Source organism: Salmo salar, chromosome ssa01 (assembly GCF_905237065.1).
Source record: "Salmo salar chromosome ssa01, Ssal_v3.1, whole genome shotgun sequence".
NCBI classification, from domain to species: Eukaryota; Metazoa; Chordata; class Actinopteri; order Salmoniformes; family Salmonidae; genus Salmo; species Salmo salar.
The window spans coordinates 74392411-74406672 of NC_059442.1; the positions used below are offsets into that span (position 1 = coordinate 74392411).

Genomic DNA, 14262 nt, shown 5'->3' on the forward strand with positions numbered 1-14262 from the left:
AGAACAACAAGAAGCCGTCTAGCTATGTTGTCACAAATCATTTTGTGGTATTGTGCAGTCACGAAAAACAAGAAGCATACTTTCTATGTTTTTTCCCTGAGTATCAACTACTGCAAAGTCCTCGTTCTAGTTTGTGACTTTGTGACTCGTGTCTGTGCCTAGTAATTTTACATCTTGACACACACAGTGTAGAGTCAAGCAGCTGTCATAAGCTGTTGATATTATTTCACAACATCTGTTGTGTAATTGTTATGACAGTGTTGTGTAGTCCTTATAAGCGAGGGTTGAACTTAAGTGTAAGTGATTATTCCCGGTCCTCACCCTGTCCGGGGCAGCAGGTAGCCTAGCAGTTAGAGCGGTGGGCCAATAACCAAAAGGTAGTTTGAATCCCTTGGTTGACTAGGTCAAAAAGCTGCCAATCTGCCCTTTAATAAGGCACTTAAGTCTCCAGGGTCGCCGTCACAAATGGCTGATCCCTGTGCATGACCCCACTCTCCGAGGGTGTCTCAGGGGGAGTGGGATATGCAAAAAAAACACATTTTCATCTCATACCACACTCTTGTACAGGTTACACACTTGTGTGAAACAGGACAAATATAAGCACCCCCTATTTGACCTTTTGTCCATGCAGCCACGAGTGTTCCCTGTGGACAAACACGCTCTTTTTAACCGGCCTAGATAATAACACTGCCTTTAGAATTCAAAATAAATCTCTCCCATTATCTATTGATTCAGCCTGGCCCTGCGTCTCTGTGACTTACGCCTCCTTCTAATAGCCAGGAACACTGTAGAACACTGTAGCCTTATCAACAGAAACAATAAGATGCTTGTCAGAGCATGGGCCAAAAATATGAGGAAACATTTTCCCTGTTCAGAAGAACTCATGACTCTGTCTGGGAGGGGGGGATTGGGGGGGGGGGGGGGAATAGGGGGGAGAAGAGGACTCTGACTATGAAAGGGGGATAGGGGGAGAGGAGATTGTGAATGCTGAGGTAAATGTGATGGCCGCAAAGTAAAATTCAAAACTTTCACAAGAGGCCAGATTTTAGTGGGTGGGGGTGTGTGTGGCAACCCCCCCACAAAAAAAAAACAATAGAAGCCTGACTCCTGGACTATAAACCTGTCATAGAGATATGTCTCTGGTGATGACGACATCTCATTCTTTCTATCCCTCCTCTCTCTCTTTCTGTCTTTCGCTCTCTCTCTTTCTCTTGCTCTCTCGCGCTCTCTCTCCTTCTCTCTCACTCCCTCCTCCGTCTCTCTGTCTTTCTCTCTCCTTCTCCCTGTTTTTCTCTCTCCTTCTCCCTGTTTTTCTCTCTCTCCCCCTCCTCTCTCTCTTCCCCTCTCCCTGTTATCTTCTTCCTCCCTGGTATGTCTCTCTGCTCTTTAAGACAAAGGCTAATAAAGCTATAAATCGTGTGTCCTGTAGAAGGTATGGACATTCTGTCTCCTAGACGCTGTTAGAGCTGCCATAAAGCACCCTCAAAGTCATAGATAAAGATTTACAGTTCTTTAACTTCCTCCTCTTCCCCTAAATCACAGTGATATGAGAATTAAATGATGGGCTATAGGTTCTTTGTCCTTACTCTATTGATTTTTTTCGCCACTCCGAAGGATACAGAACATTATAATTATTGAGCCCTGCCTGTTTGATTAAGGTTTACTAGACAATGGGGAAGGCGCACCTCTCTTCGATTCCAACATGGTTAAAACAGAATGCACCCATTTTTCTATTTGCTAATGGGATCCAATTAGGCTCGGTTTACCTCGTTTGGCTGACACATGGTTTATCTGAGGCCTGTGTGCTATAAACAGCCTGTTTGTTTGGTGGTTGGTTGGTGACAAACCCCTCCAGAACACTTTTCTTTCTCTTCAGCACAAAGCTAAAACTCAAGTCCATAATTTTGCAATTTATTTTGGTGAGGAAGTTGTTGTTGTTTTACAGCTAGCTAAAGATTTGTGGGCTTCAAGATTGACAATAGGCACTAAACCTACCATAAATGTATCCAACATTAGCAGCCTGCAAGCTAAGCCAGTCACTTGAAACGATGCTGCTAACCAACCTATCTGCTTAGTGCTGCTCACACAATGTTGAATGCTTTAAAACAAAGCTAGCTAGCTAGCAGCCTACTGTAGTAGTGCTAATTCTAACATTATTATGAGTTTTCATGAGGCAGCTCTCCTGCCACGAGTCATTGAGTAGCCACCTCCCGAGTCAGCTGCTGTGCTCAGCTGACCTTACGATACACCTTTGTAATCACAGAGAAACATGATCAACGGACTGATTTCTGTCCCTCCTAATTGTGTCTACATTATCAGTGTAATTTAAACAGGCTAAGCAAGATTTTTGTGCCGGCAAAGCAAGGTAAAGCTAACGAGCTATGTCAGTGAACTAGCTAGCTAACGTTTACAACAGTAAGCTAAGTAGCTGACCAAGTTGAAGTCACTGCACTGGAGACCAATGTCCTTGTACATAATGTTTGCAGGAGATAGCCACCGCTTTGTTTTCTCACAATGGCAAACTATTAAATCACTGTCACAATGTTTTTAATAATTTAGCTAGTGATTCTGCCTATTTCATGGAGAGTCATTCAAGAGCGCAGTGGTATAAAAAATTAGGAACTATGTTTAAAAAGAAATTAATGGCGGATGCTCAATATTCAAATTGTAATAGAAGTTCCACATCCTACAAGACAGACTGGTTGAGGGACAAGTGTCACATAGGAGTGGCAGAGTCTGAATCTGACTAAAGACAATGAGTCTGTGTTAGTTAGAACGTTGCAGCCCGCCCACGGGGAAAACAACTTGTGGTTACTTAGGTTGCCATAATGGTTCACAGCAAAAACGTCACCTTTTTCAAAATACATTTTCTTGTTGTCTGCTTGTTTTAGTCGATTACAAAACTACATTTAAGAAAAGTATGTCTAAAGATTACTTCTCAACATTGCCTGCTACCGAGCATTCTTACTACTTAGAAAAACATAATATTGTAGGGATTCCCTCATGCCCCTTTTTGTGACAGTGCTAGCAGCCACGTGAGTAAGTGGTAGCTAGCTACCGACCCGGAACATTAAGCTAGCCAAGACCAACAACACAAACAAAAGGACCATACAGCTTCAAGTAGTGAGTGGAGTTACAAGCGGGCTATACCAGACTATAGGTCGGGATTTATATTGAACAACACAGCAGTTTTTTGTCATGTTTTATTGTTTCTGTATACCAATAAATCTACAATGAAGTTGGCGCTAATCCAGTGATTTATGTTAGCGTGAAAAGACATTGGGGGTCAATGGGACAGAATATTTGTTTTCCCCAATTTGTGGGCATGGTCGAGGGGAACTCCTTCCAATGACATCAATATCGACTCAGAGTATAGGGCCATACTAAACCATACTTTTCCAATTATGTTGTTGAATAGAAACAGTTAGAATGCCTAAGGGAAGGGAAGAATATACTGCCTGTGTTCCAGAAGGGGTTAAAATACTTTCTGTATGTGTGTGATCAAAACATTAGTAGTTTTGCTGGAGTGAATGTGTTTGTGTCTGTAGCATAGCTTTGTTTTCCCCAGGATGTTAACTGAAGCTAACAGCAGTAGCTACCGGGGACAATGCTCTTGTTCACTGGGACTGTGGAGCTGTCAGAGAGATGCCAGTCATCCTGCTGGGCTCACCAGGGAGACCTGGAGATCTCTCCATCTCCATGTACCTGTTAATTCATGTTTCTCCCACTTGACTGAGCACGGTTCACGCACGCACGTACGCACACGCACACACACACACACACACACACACACACACACACACACACACACACACACACACACACACACACACACGCGTGCACACACAAACACACACACACACACACACACACACACACACACACACACACACACACACACACACACACACACACACACACACACACACACACACACACACACACACAAACACACACACACACACACACACACACACACACACACACACACACACACACACACACACACACACACACACCTGGGGCGCCACAGAGAGCCACAGCCCACTTACCACTGCCTGACAGTTGGCTTCTTAACAAAGACACAGGGAATATAATTAAATCATATTTACCTTTGATATCCAGCCAGCTATGTAATTAATTAATTCACTCAGGGTGTGCTGGAATTACACCACTCAGAGAGAGAGAGAGAATTGGAGATAGTAATAACTGAAGACAGAGAGATCTAATACTGGGCCAAACCCAACATTGTGCCCACCTTTCGTTCCCACGCTTCATAGCTTCAGAGGAAGGGAAGTAGAGAAGTCAAAATCGTTGTGCACACATACTGTACACTTGAAATAATGACCCTGGTCAAATGATACCATTCTGTACTGCCTCATCATGTGAAGTGCTCTAGGCCTGAAGTCTAATTCTTGAGGACTGGGCTTTCTTACACATCCCTCTAATTTGCTCTGACCTCTGCTGTGACTCTGATTGGGAGGTGAGGAAGAGGATAGCAGCTGACGTTGTCAACGACAAGCAGAGTAAGAAATAGCACACTCGTACACGGCACACACAGACACACACGCACAGGCACACACACATCGCATGAATCCATGCACGCACACGCTCACACAGACAGACACACACACACACGCACACACCTATTATGATTTCATGTAATCAAATCTTGTACGATTTTATTTTGTACAAAACTCTCACTAAAGTCAACTGTCACAAATAGTTTAGCAGAAAATATCGCAACCTCCCTAACAGCATGCCCAAGGCAACTACAGTGGCTAGAAAACATTATAGCACTACCTAAATGACTTTACTTCTGTAAATCTGTCTTTGTTAAATGATAAACCTGTCTTTTGTCTATAAGCACCCTAACGTATGCTCTAAGGCTGACAGAAGTTGTTAAAAAGAAAAGATAAACAAACACATTTAACTGTTATGTTCCTCCAAGAATGTCTCAATATATTTTATTTTAGTTTTGTTGAAATATTTTATTGGTATGTTTCTACCTCTGTGGCATTCTGTGTCTGGTACATTCTGTATGTTTCTACCTCTGTGGCATTCTGTGTCTGGTACATTCTGTATGTTTCTACCTCTGTGGCATTCTGTGTCTGGTACTTTCTGTATGTTTCTACCTCTGTGGCATTCTGTGTCTGGTACTTTCTGTATGTTTCTACCTCTGTGGCATTCTGTGTCTGGTACATTCTGTATGTTTCTACCTCTGTGGCATTCTGTGTCTGGTACATTCTGTATGTTTCTACCTCTGTGGCATTCTGTGTCTGGTACATTCTGTATGTTTCTACCTCTGTGGCATTCTGTGTCTGGTACTTTCTGTATGTTTCTACCTCTGTGGCATTCTGTGTCTGGTACTTTCTGTATGTTTCTACCTATGTGGCATTCTGTGTCTGGTACATTCTGTATGTTTCTACCTCTGTGGCATTCTGTGTCTGGTACATTCTGTATGTTTCTACCTCTGTGGCATTCTGTGTCTGGTACATTCTGTATGTTTCTAAAGAAGCGACGTTGTGTTACCAGGACCATCAAGTATCTAAATCGATGATCCTTCAGCAGCTATCTAATTCATCCTCCAGATTGCTTACCGCATTGCAGCCAGTCAAGGACCGACTCTCTGAGAGAGTGATGATTTATAATTGGGCTGCTGCATATGCATGTATCACCCCACACTCAAACCTGTGCTACTGTGCCTGAAACTATTACGTAATGTTCCGTTACGAGTCCCAAAAACCAAGCCATTCCCTATGTAGTGCAATATTTTTGACCAGGGCCAGGACTCTGGTCAAAAATAGTGCACTATATATGGAATAGGGTCCCATTTTGGTTGCATCCCTAGACTCTTACAGCTTTCCTGGCGGCTGACCCTATAGTATGTTCTAATCCAAGGCTTTTTATCATTATCTAACCACGAATACAGTTTTTAACCACTAACCCTAACCTTGACATTTACCCTATCCTTACCCCTTCACCAAGACCACCTGGCTCACATACCTGTTAATCAAATCTTTATAAGACTAGAGAGATTTATCTTAAGAGTAATTTTAGGAGGCATTGACTGATTGTGCTGGATAAGAGAAAAAAATATCTTTCATAGAACTGAGTGCCGGTCAATGAAAAGATCTTGTCTGTTCTCAGCTATAGGGACTTGGCTTTCGGTAAGCACAGTTATTTTGGGGTTCCATTTGATATGTTGCTGATTAGTTCCAACAAGGAAAATATATTTTCATCAGCTCATCAACGTGTTAAAAGATAGTCAAAGGTAAGTAGTGATAATGTTTTCTCTACAAACATCTGGTATTAAAACCAAATTGAATAACCAACCATATCACCAGACATACTACTGCCATTGATAGATTACACACATGTTCAGAGGTCATTACTCTAGCAGTGTCAATTACAGCAAACACTATAATTGGAGATTGGCTGGACTCAGACACACACATACACACACAGACACAAAGACACACACACACACACACAGACACAAAGACACACACACACACACACACACACACACACACACACACACACACACACACACACACACACACACACACACACACACACACACACACACACACACACACACACACACACACACACACACAAACTATTATTGATATTGATTATTGTACTGCAACATTGAGGGAGCTAGCACATAAGCATTTCACTGCACCTTTTATACCTGTTATAAACTGTGTATGTGACGAATACAATTTGATTTGATTTGACACAAACACATACACATGCCCAAACGCACCAGACCAAGGGATAGTTAGTTACGGTTTGTTTGCTCACATACTGTGTGTCTTAGTGAGAGGAAAATGTCATCCCTTGTCAATGAGTTGTATCCATCAGCAGGGTTGGCGTACCCTGTGGCCATATTTTGGTCACATTATTTAGGTCCCCCTGAAATATAAAGAGCATTTACCCTGACCATATGCTGCCTTCATAATGGTTAGTGATATTTGTTTCAAACGCATCCAACAATTAACAAGGAGGTCTGGATTGGTTGGCCTTAACCCCAGGGTACTCTCTCTCTCTCACACTCCTCATATTCCAGTGGCAGTCAGTCAGTCCAATCCAGTGATTTATGTTAGCGTGAAAAGACTTGTGATGATGCCGAGGCGGCAGGCAGCAGGATGAGAGAGGCTGGGGGCCCCGGGCCATTCGGGGCCCTTGGTATTGAATGCTTCAGTTGCGTTTGCATGAAGTTCACGGCCCTCGCAGCCATGATAAATGTCAAGAGCAACAAACGTCCTGTAAATAAGACAGAGGGCTACCAAAGACATCACCATCACTCTCATATTGACTACCAGAACACAGCTCTATAATACCTCTCTTTCTATCCCACTTTCTTGCTCTCTTTTTCCTTCCCTCTCTTTCTCTTTCTCTTTCTCATTCTCTTTCTCTTTCTCTCTCTCCTCTCCCTCTCTCTTTATCTCTCACTCTGACTTGCACTCTGTGTGTGTGTGTGTGTGTGTGTGTGTGTGTGTGTGTGTGTGTGTGTGTGTGTGTGTGTGTGTGTGTGTGTGTGTGTGTGTGTGTGTGTGTGTGTGTGTGTGTGTGTGTGTGTGTGTGTATCCAGATGCCAACCTAATCCTCTCCAGGAAAAAGGAGGAAATCTCTTGGTTTCATAGACAGAGAAAAGCTAGTTACACACTCCCAACAGTTTTTTTTGTTGCTCTGTGGGTGTTTCATCAATACTCCACATGAATGAAGGAGAGAGTGTGAAGACGATTAATAGTTTGTGTGTGTTCTCCACTTCTCCCTTCTTAGAATGCTAACCCAGGGAATGTTCCCTTTCTGTCGGTAGAACATACTATGGGGAGTCAACCACCAATCATATTCACCTAAGGAAAACTGAAATCACACGCAACTGGGCAAATGGATGTCGAGCCCACCCTCGGAAGCACCTCCTTTAATACCGGGGCTTACATTAAATTCCTCAATTCTTCACTCTTCAGCTCGCCTGAAGGAAGAACGTGTCACGCAATTTACAAACTTTTCAAGCACACCAAGACTACTGGATTCGGCTCCGACTTAGATGTCTGTTAGTGGGGAGAGAGTACTCGTCCCCCTAGATGTTTTGGGTCATGGCATCGGTTTTTGTGTTTACTAAAAGCTAACTACTTTCAGTTGTGCTTGTGTAGCCAGTGCTTCCTTGCTTGGGTAGGATTTGTGTTGGCTAAAAACAGACTACTTTCTGCTCTGTTTGTGTAGCCAGTGCTTCCTTGCTTGGGTAGGATTTGTGTTTGCTAAAAACGGACTACTTTCTGCTCTGTTTGTGTAGCCAGTGCTTCCTTGCTTGGGTAGGATTTGTATTGGCTAAAAACGGACTACTTTCTGCTCTGTTTGTGTAGCCAGTGCTTCCTTGCTTGGGTAGGATTTGTGTTTGCTAAAAACGGACTACTTTCTGCTCTGTTTGTGTAGCCAGTGCTTCCTTGCTTGGGTAGGATTTGTATTGGCTAAAAACGGACTACTTTCTGCTCTGTTTGTGTAGCCAGTGCTTCCTTAATTGAGTAAGATGGACAGTGGTAAGAGTAAGTTCAAAAAGGCTAGAGGCCAAGCTTGAACATCCGATCGTGCCCTAGAGCATGTGGTTTCACAATGAAAATTGAAGATACTCATGAGTGATGTCCTGTTTGCCTGTGGTGGAAACACATTCAGAAGGCTTTGGCTCGGACCAGTTCGTGTGACCATTGTCTCCAGCTGGGTTCAACTTCTATTGGGTGTCGGGCTGACTTTGAGAGAAATATTGGGGCTACTGGCGAAGGGTCTTCCAGTGAAGCGACCTCGGGAATGGGGTTGTCTGAGGCCGAGAGAGAGCAGCAGCACTGGTCGGTGTTAATAGGGGTGTCATCCCAGCCGAGTGAGACTCATTACGGTTTCTCTGTCAGTGTTCAGAATCCGGAATCCGGGGATGATATACTATCCCTGGTTGGCTCTGGAGGGTTTTCAGAGTGTGAATCGGATGACATCGGTCCAGGGCCATCTAAAGCCCCGGCTTTGAATTCGGCGGGGTAGAGTGGACCATTGGTGGTTAATGCGCCTTTGATGGAGCTGTGTCACATGGTGGTAGAGAGCACCTGGGGATGGATTGGCCGTCTTCTCCTCCGCAGAGGAGTTCCTCCAGGTTTGGGGAAAGTATTCCCCTCCTGTCCTTGCAGCGGTGATGCGTCAGTTTCAGATCATCTCAACGAAATCCGTGCTATGGCTGATTTTGTGCTGCGTCTGTTCCGCTGTACTATCCTGGCTGTGGGGTAAAGTATGGGAGTGACGGTGGTGGCTCAGCGCCACCTCTGGGCTACGCTGTCACAGATTCCTGAGAGGGACAGGCAGATGTCTTTGGATGAGCCAGTTTCGCAAACAAGATTGTTTGGCTCGGCTATGGAGTCCTTACATGCCCGTTTCAAGGAGAAAAAAAACAGGAAGCAGCTTTACGGGTCCTTATCCCATGAAAAAATCGTTTGCGGGTGCGGGGGAAGAAGCAGACCTCGCGACCCTAGCTGGAGGCCAGGGGAGGGGTTGTGTTCTCGGGCCCTCCTCCCCAAGCATTTACTGTGGCAACAGTGCTCCCAAGTGGCTTGGTCAATGGGGGCAAGATACTGGTTGCCAAAGTCCCCGAACCCGGTGTGGGCCAGGTATCAGAACAGCGGTTCAACGAAAGAACATTGTTTCTACCCAAGATTCCTCAATGTTCAGAGGTATTGAGAGTACGGTATCATCCAGGTGTGGGCATAATAAACACAGTTTCTTTCCCCACCTTCAGACACACGGTTGTCAAGAGTGATGGATATTGAAACAAGCATGACAGAAAAACCAAATTATCCCAGTCCTCAGGGTGGCGCTCCGCCCCTTCAGGAGATAATATATAGGAGACTGGCAGCGTGCTTCGTTCCAGTGGCGGGCATGGGCAGTTTCACCATGGGTGATGAGGACGTCGACTAGGGGTACGGTCTGCAGTTCGCTGTGCGTCCTCCTCCTTTTTGTGGCGTCATTACGTCAATGGTCCCCGACGTCCTAGCGCCTGTCTTGAGAGAGGATATTTCCTCTCTCCTTCAAAAGCAGGCTGTTTCGGGTGGTCCCCGTGTCAGAAGTGCATAGCTGTTGGTACTGCCTGTACTTCTTAGTTAATAAGAGCGATGGAACATTGCTCCCCATCCTGGACGTATTTTAAACAAGCACCTCAAGGTTTACAAGTTCAAAATGCTCACACTTCGCCGGCTATTGCAGTCGGTGCATCCCAGCGATTGGTTCACGTCCATAGATATGAAGGATGCATGTTTTCATGTGCCTATACATCCTCCCCACAGACATTTTGAGGGAATGGCCTACAAGTTTCTGGTCCTGCCTTTCGGGCTCTCCCCATCACTCTGCACCTTTTCTATGGTGGTGGAGGCAGCTTTGGCAGCAGTGCGGTGCCAGGGGATCAAAGTATTGGCCTATCTGGATGATAGACTGGTCATAGCGAAGTCGAGGGAACAGATGGAGCTCCACACTGTCACGCTGGTTTCCCATATTCAGCTTCTGGGGTTCATAGTGAATATGTTGACTCAAGCTTAGCACAATCAGTTTCTGGATCTCGTTCTGGACTCGGATCTGAATCATGCGTTTTTGTCCCAACAAAGGAGCACTCTGTCTGGAACGGTTTCAGCTGAGGCACTCTGTGCCTTTTTGCTTGTGCCTGCGGTTATTGGGTCTGATGGCCTTTATGATAGCTGTGGTGCTTCTGGGACTTCTGTTGATGCATCTGTTTCAGCGCTAGGTGATTGCTATGCGTCTGGAGGCATCTCGCCACTGCCATTGGTTGCTCAAGATATCCCTGTTGTGTCTAAGGGTGTTGATTCCTTGGAAGGACCTGTGATGGCTTTTGGAGGGGGTTTTCATGGGCCGGGTAGTGTCCCACAGGGTGATCACGACATACACAGGTCTGTCCTAAATCTGGCCCATTATCTGCTCATATGGAGCAGTGCGTATTTCCTGTTGCTCAAGCCAACGTATCTTCTCGGATCTCTCAACGTGGGTGTGGATCTACTTTGGAACTGATTCAGGCCATCGTGGAGAGGGTTCGTCAGGAGGGTCTGTGGTTGATGCTGGTGGCTCCCTGTTGGCCCAGACAACCCTGGTTCCTGGAAATCATCCGCCTGTTGGGCACACAGGAGAGTTTGGCAAATATGGGATCTATGGGTTTGGCCCCTGAAAGGTTGAATTTGAGGGCTAGGGGTTTACCCTCAAACATGATTACAACTATACAGTCGGCATGTGTGCCCTCTATGAGAGGGTTTTATACATATAAGTGGTGTGCGTTTGAGGGTTGGTGTCAGGTTAAAGGAGTTTCTCCTTTTCAGAGCTCTTTGGTGGACATTTTGATGTTCTTGCAAGAGGTTTTTGAGCAGGGCCTTTACTTTTTCCACATTGTAGGTTTATATGGCAGCCATCTCGACGTGTCATGTTATGATTGACAGCTCTACCCCAGGGTCTCATCCTCTGGTGGTGTGGTTCCTGAAATGTGTGCGTCAGCTCAGACCAGTGTCTAAGCCTATGGCACCGACCTGGGACCTGGCTTTGATCCTGAATACTCTGTGTGAGCCTCTGTTTGAACCATTGGAGTCTGTGGACCTGAAGGGCCTTTCCTACAAGACTGCCCTGCTGATGGTCTTGGTGTCGGCCAAGCACGTTTGGGATCTCCACGCTCTATCAGCACGCCCTTCCTGTTTGGAGTTTGCGCCAGGCGACTCAAAAGTGATGTTACGTCTTAATGCAGCTTTTGCTCCCAAGGTTATGCCTATGTCTTAAAGATCCCTGGCTTTCGAGCTGTTCCCTTTCTCACCTCCTCCGTTTGCTTGGATGAAAGTTCTCCCAGTGTGGCTCATAGCGTTCTTATGGCTGGGTCAGGGAGTGGGTGTTAGGCAGCGTGCATGTTGCGCATTTATTCGGATTATCAGTGTGAATTAAAAGGGTTACTGCAATTTCCTGTGGGTTTAAGCCTTGGGCTGCTGTGGCATCGTGTGAGTACACAGTTTCCAGGTCACTGCAGGTTTCCTGTGGGTTTGAGCCTCGGGTTTCAATATGCAGCGAGCATGTGTGCTTTACCAAGTCACAACAGGTGTTCTGTTGTTTTGGACGAGTGGTTCTTTGTATGGGTTCTGACATGTCAGGCTCTCAAGGTAAGTATTGTTCTTAGAACCGTGGGGTCAATGGACGGGCTACAGTGGCAGTGTATCAGTGCGCATAGCCAAGTTGCCATGGGCTTCTTAGTTTAGTACCCTCTGACCCGGCTTGGGGCGTGATTGTAAGGTATGTTCTCATAGTATGATATACCGAGTGACAGACTGAAAGGGAGCATGCATTTATGAATATAACTGCTGTTTCCCGAAGGAGGGAATTAAGTATAACATACAGTATTTTCAGTGGGTTTGGGCTCGCTGAAGAGCGGTACTGAATTGAGAAAATTAATGCAAACCTCATTATAGCCCTGGAAGGTGGGCTTGGCATCCATTGGCCTGCTGGGCCTGATTTCAGTAGTTTGGAACTCTTTCTTAATGGTCTTGTAACTCATTTACTGCCTTAGGTACAGTACGGAACTCCATCGCACCAATACAGGCTGAAATTTCAGGCTGTCTTCTCAAGCAGTTCTTACACTAAAAGGGCATTATCATAATCTTGTGGAATTATAAAACATAGGAAAATCATGTTTTCGACTGCAGTGGCCCTTTAATGTTCCACTTGTTAATTCTATAATAATGGGAACTTTTTCCTATAATCCACAGGTTAGACCCAGTTGTCATGTCAACAACACAGCTGTCAGTGCTAACCCTAACCTTAACTACACTGCTAACCCTATGCCTAACCCTAACCTTAAATACAATTTTTTCATGAATCTTTATGATATAGACAATTTTGACTTTGTGGTTGTGGCAACCAATGAAAACCGTTGTGCTTGTTGTTCACAAGAGTATCTGCCCTCTCATTGGCTAGAATGGTCCCACCTGATCTTGCCTCCTCCGGACTGACTTCCATTTTTAAAGACATTTATTTTAATTGTTAGAGTGGCCACTAAAGTTTCTGGTCAATATAATGGATAATCTGTGGTGAAAGTTGTTTCATGTAACTCCAGCCTAACACAATTGATTCAACCAAGCATCTCGTCTTCAAGATAAGCCGAATCAAGTCTGTTAAAGCTGCAATATGTAACTTTTTGGGCGACCCGACTAAATTCATATAGAAATGTTATAGATCTGTAATTCTCATTTTAAGCAAGTCTAAAAAGCTGTTCTATGTGCATTATTTCTATGCTTCCCGATCTTAAGTTTCCATTTTTTTTGTACACAACCTTCAAACAGATGAAAATACAATATGTTTGGTTATGGAAAAGATATTTCACAGCGATTTAGATGGTACAATGATTCTCTACACTATACTTGCTTGTTTTGTCACATAAACTGAAATTAGGCAAACTATTAGGATTTTAGCAACTAGGAAATGGAGAGGGGATCTTTAATGTAGGGTTGGGAGGGACAAAAGCCTGCATACCCTATTGCTCAACAGGAAATGTACTATTTTTTGTAAATTATGCCTTTTCTACTACAGTACATAAGCAGCACAAAAGCTGATGATAGCTATTAGGAATGTGATGTGATGAGAATACAAATACTATCAGTGTTATATCCTGTAGATGGAAGACAACACAGTGTGTGTGTCCCTGTTGGTATGGACAACACATACCTACTTTAGTCATGTGCTGCTCAATCCCTCTTACACAAGCCCTGCTTGCCTGGGGCCAAAATACACGTTGGGTTAGTCTTACTCACGCACGCACACACACACACACACAAACACACACACACGCACAGACACACACACACACATGCACACAAACATACACACACACACACGTACACATACCTGCACGCACGCACACACGCACGCACACATGCACGCACAAACACACACACACATGAAGTCAAACACATGCACGGGCACATACATGCACACACACACGCACGCACACAAAACCCACATACATGCACGTGCACAAACACACACACATATGAACTCAAACACACGCACGCACAGGCACGCACACACACACACACACACACACACAAACCCCAAAATCCCTCCATAAAGGAAATAAAATACCCAGATACCCAAGAAGATAGAGTCAGGTTGAGTTTTTCCTTATTTTATTGTGACTAGGAGCCTTTATCTAATTCTGAGAAGTCATCCTGGGATTCAACACTC

At 44.7% G+C, this 14262-nt stretch overlaps 1 pseudogene; it reads right to left on the bottom strand.

Moving 5' to 3' along the window:
- Positions 1-5288, bottom strand: part of LOC106605742 (catechol O-methyltransferase domain-containing protein 1-like) — a 51676-nt pseudogene extending 46388 nt beyond the window's left edge.
- Positions 5289-14262: the final 8974 nt, after the last annotated feature.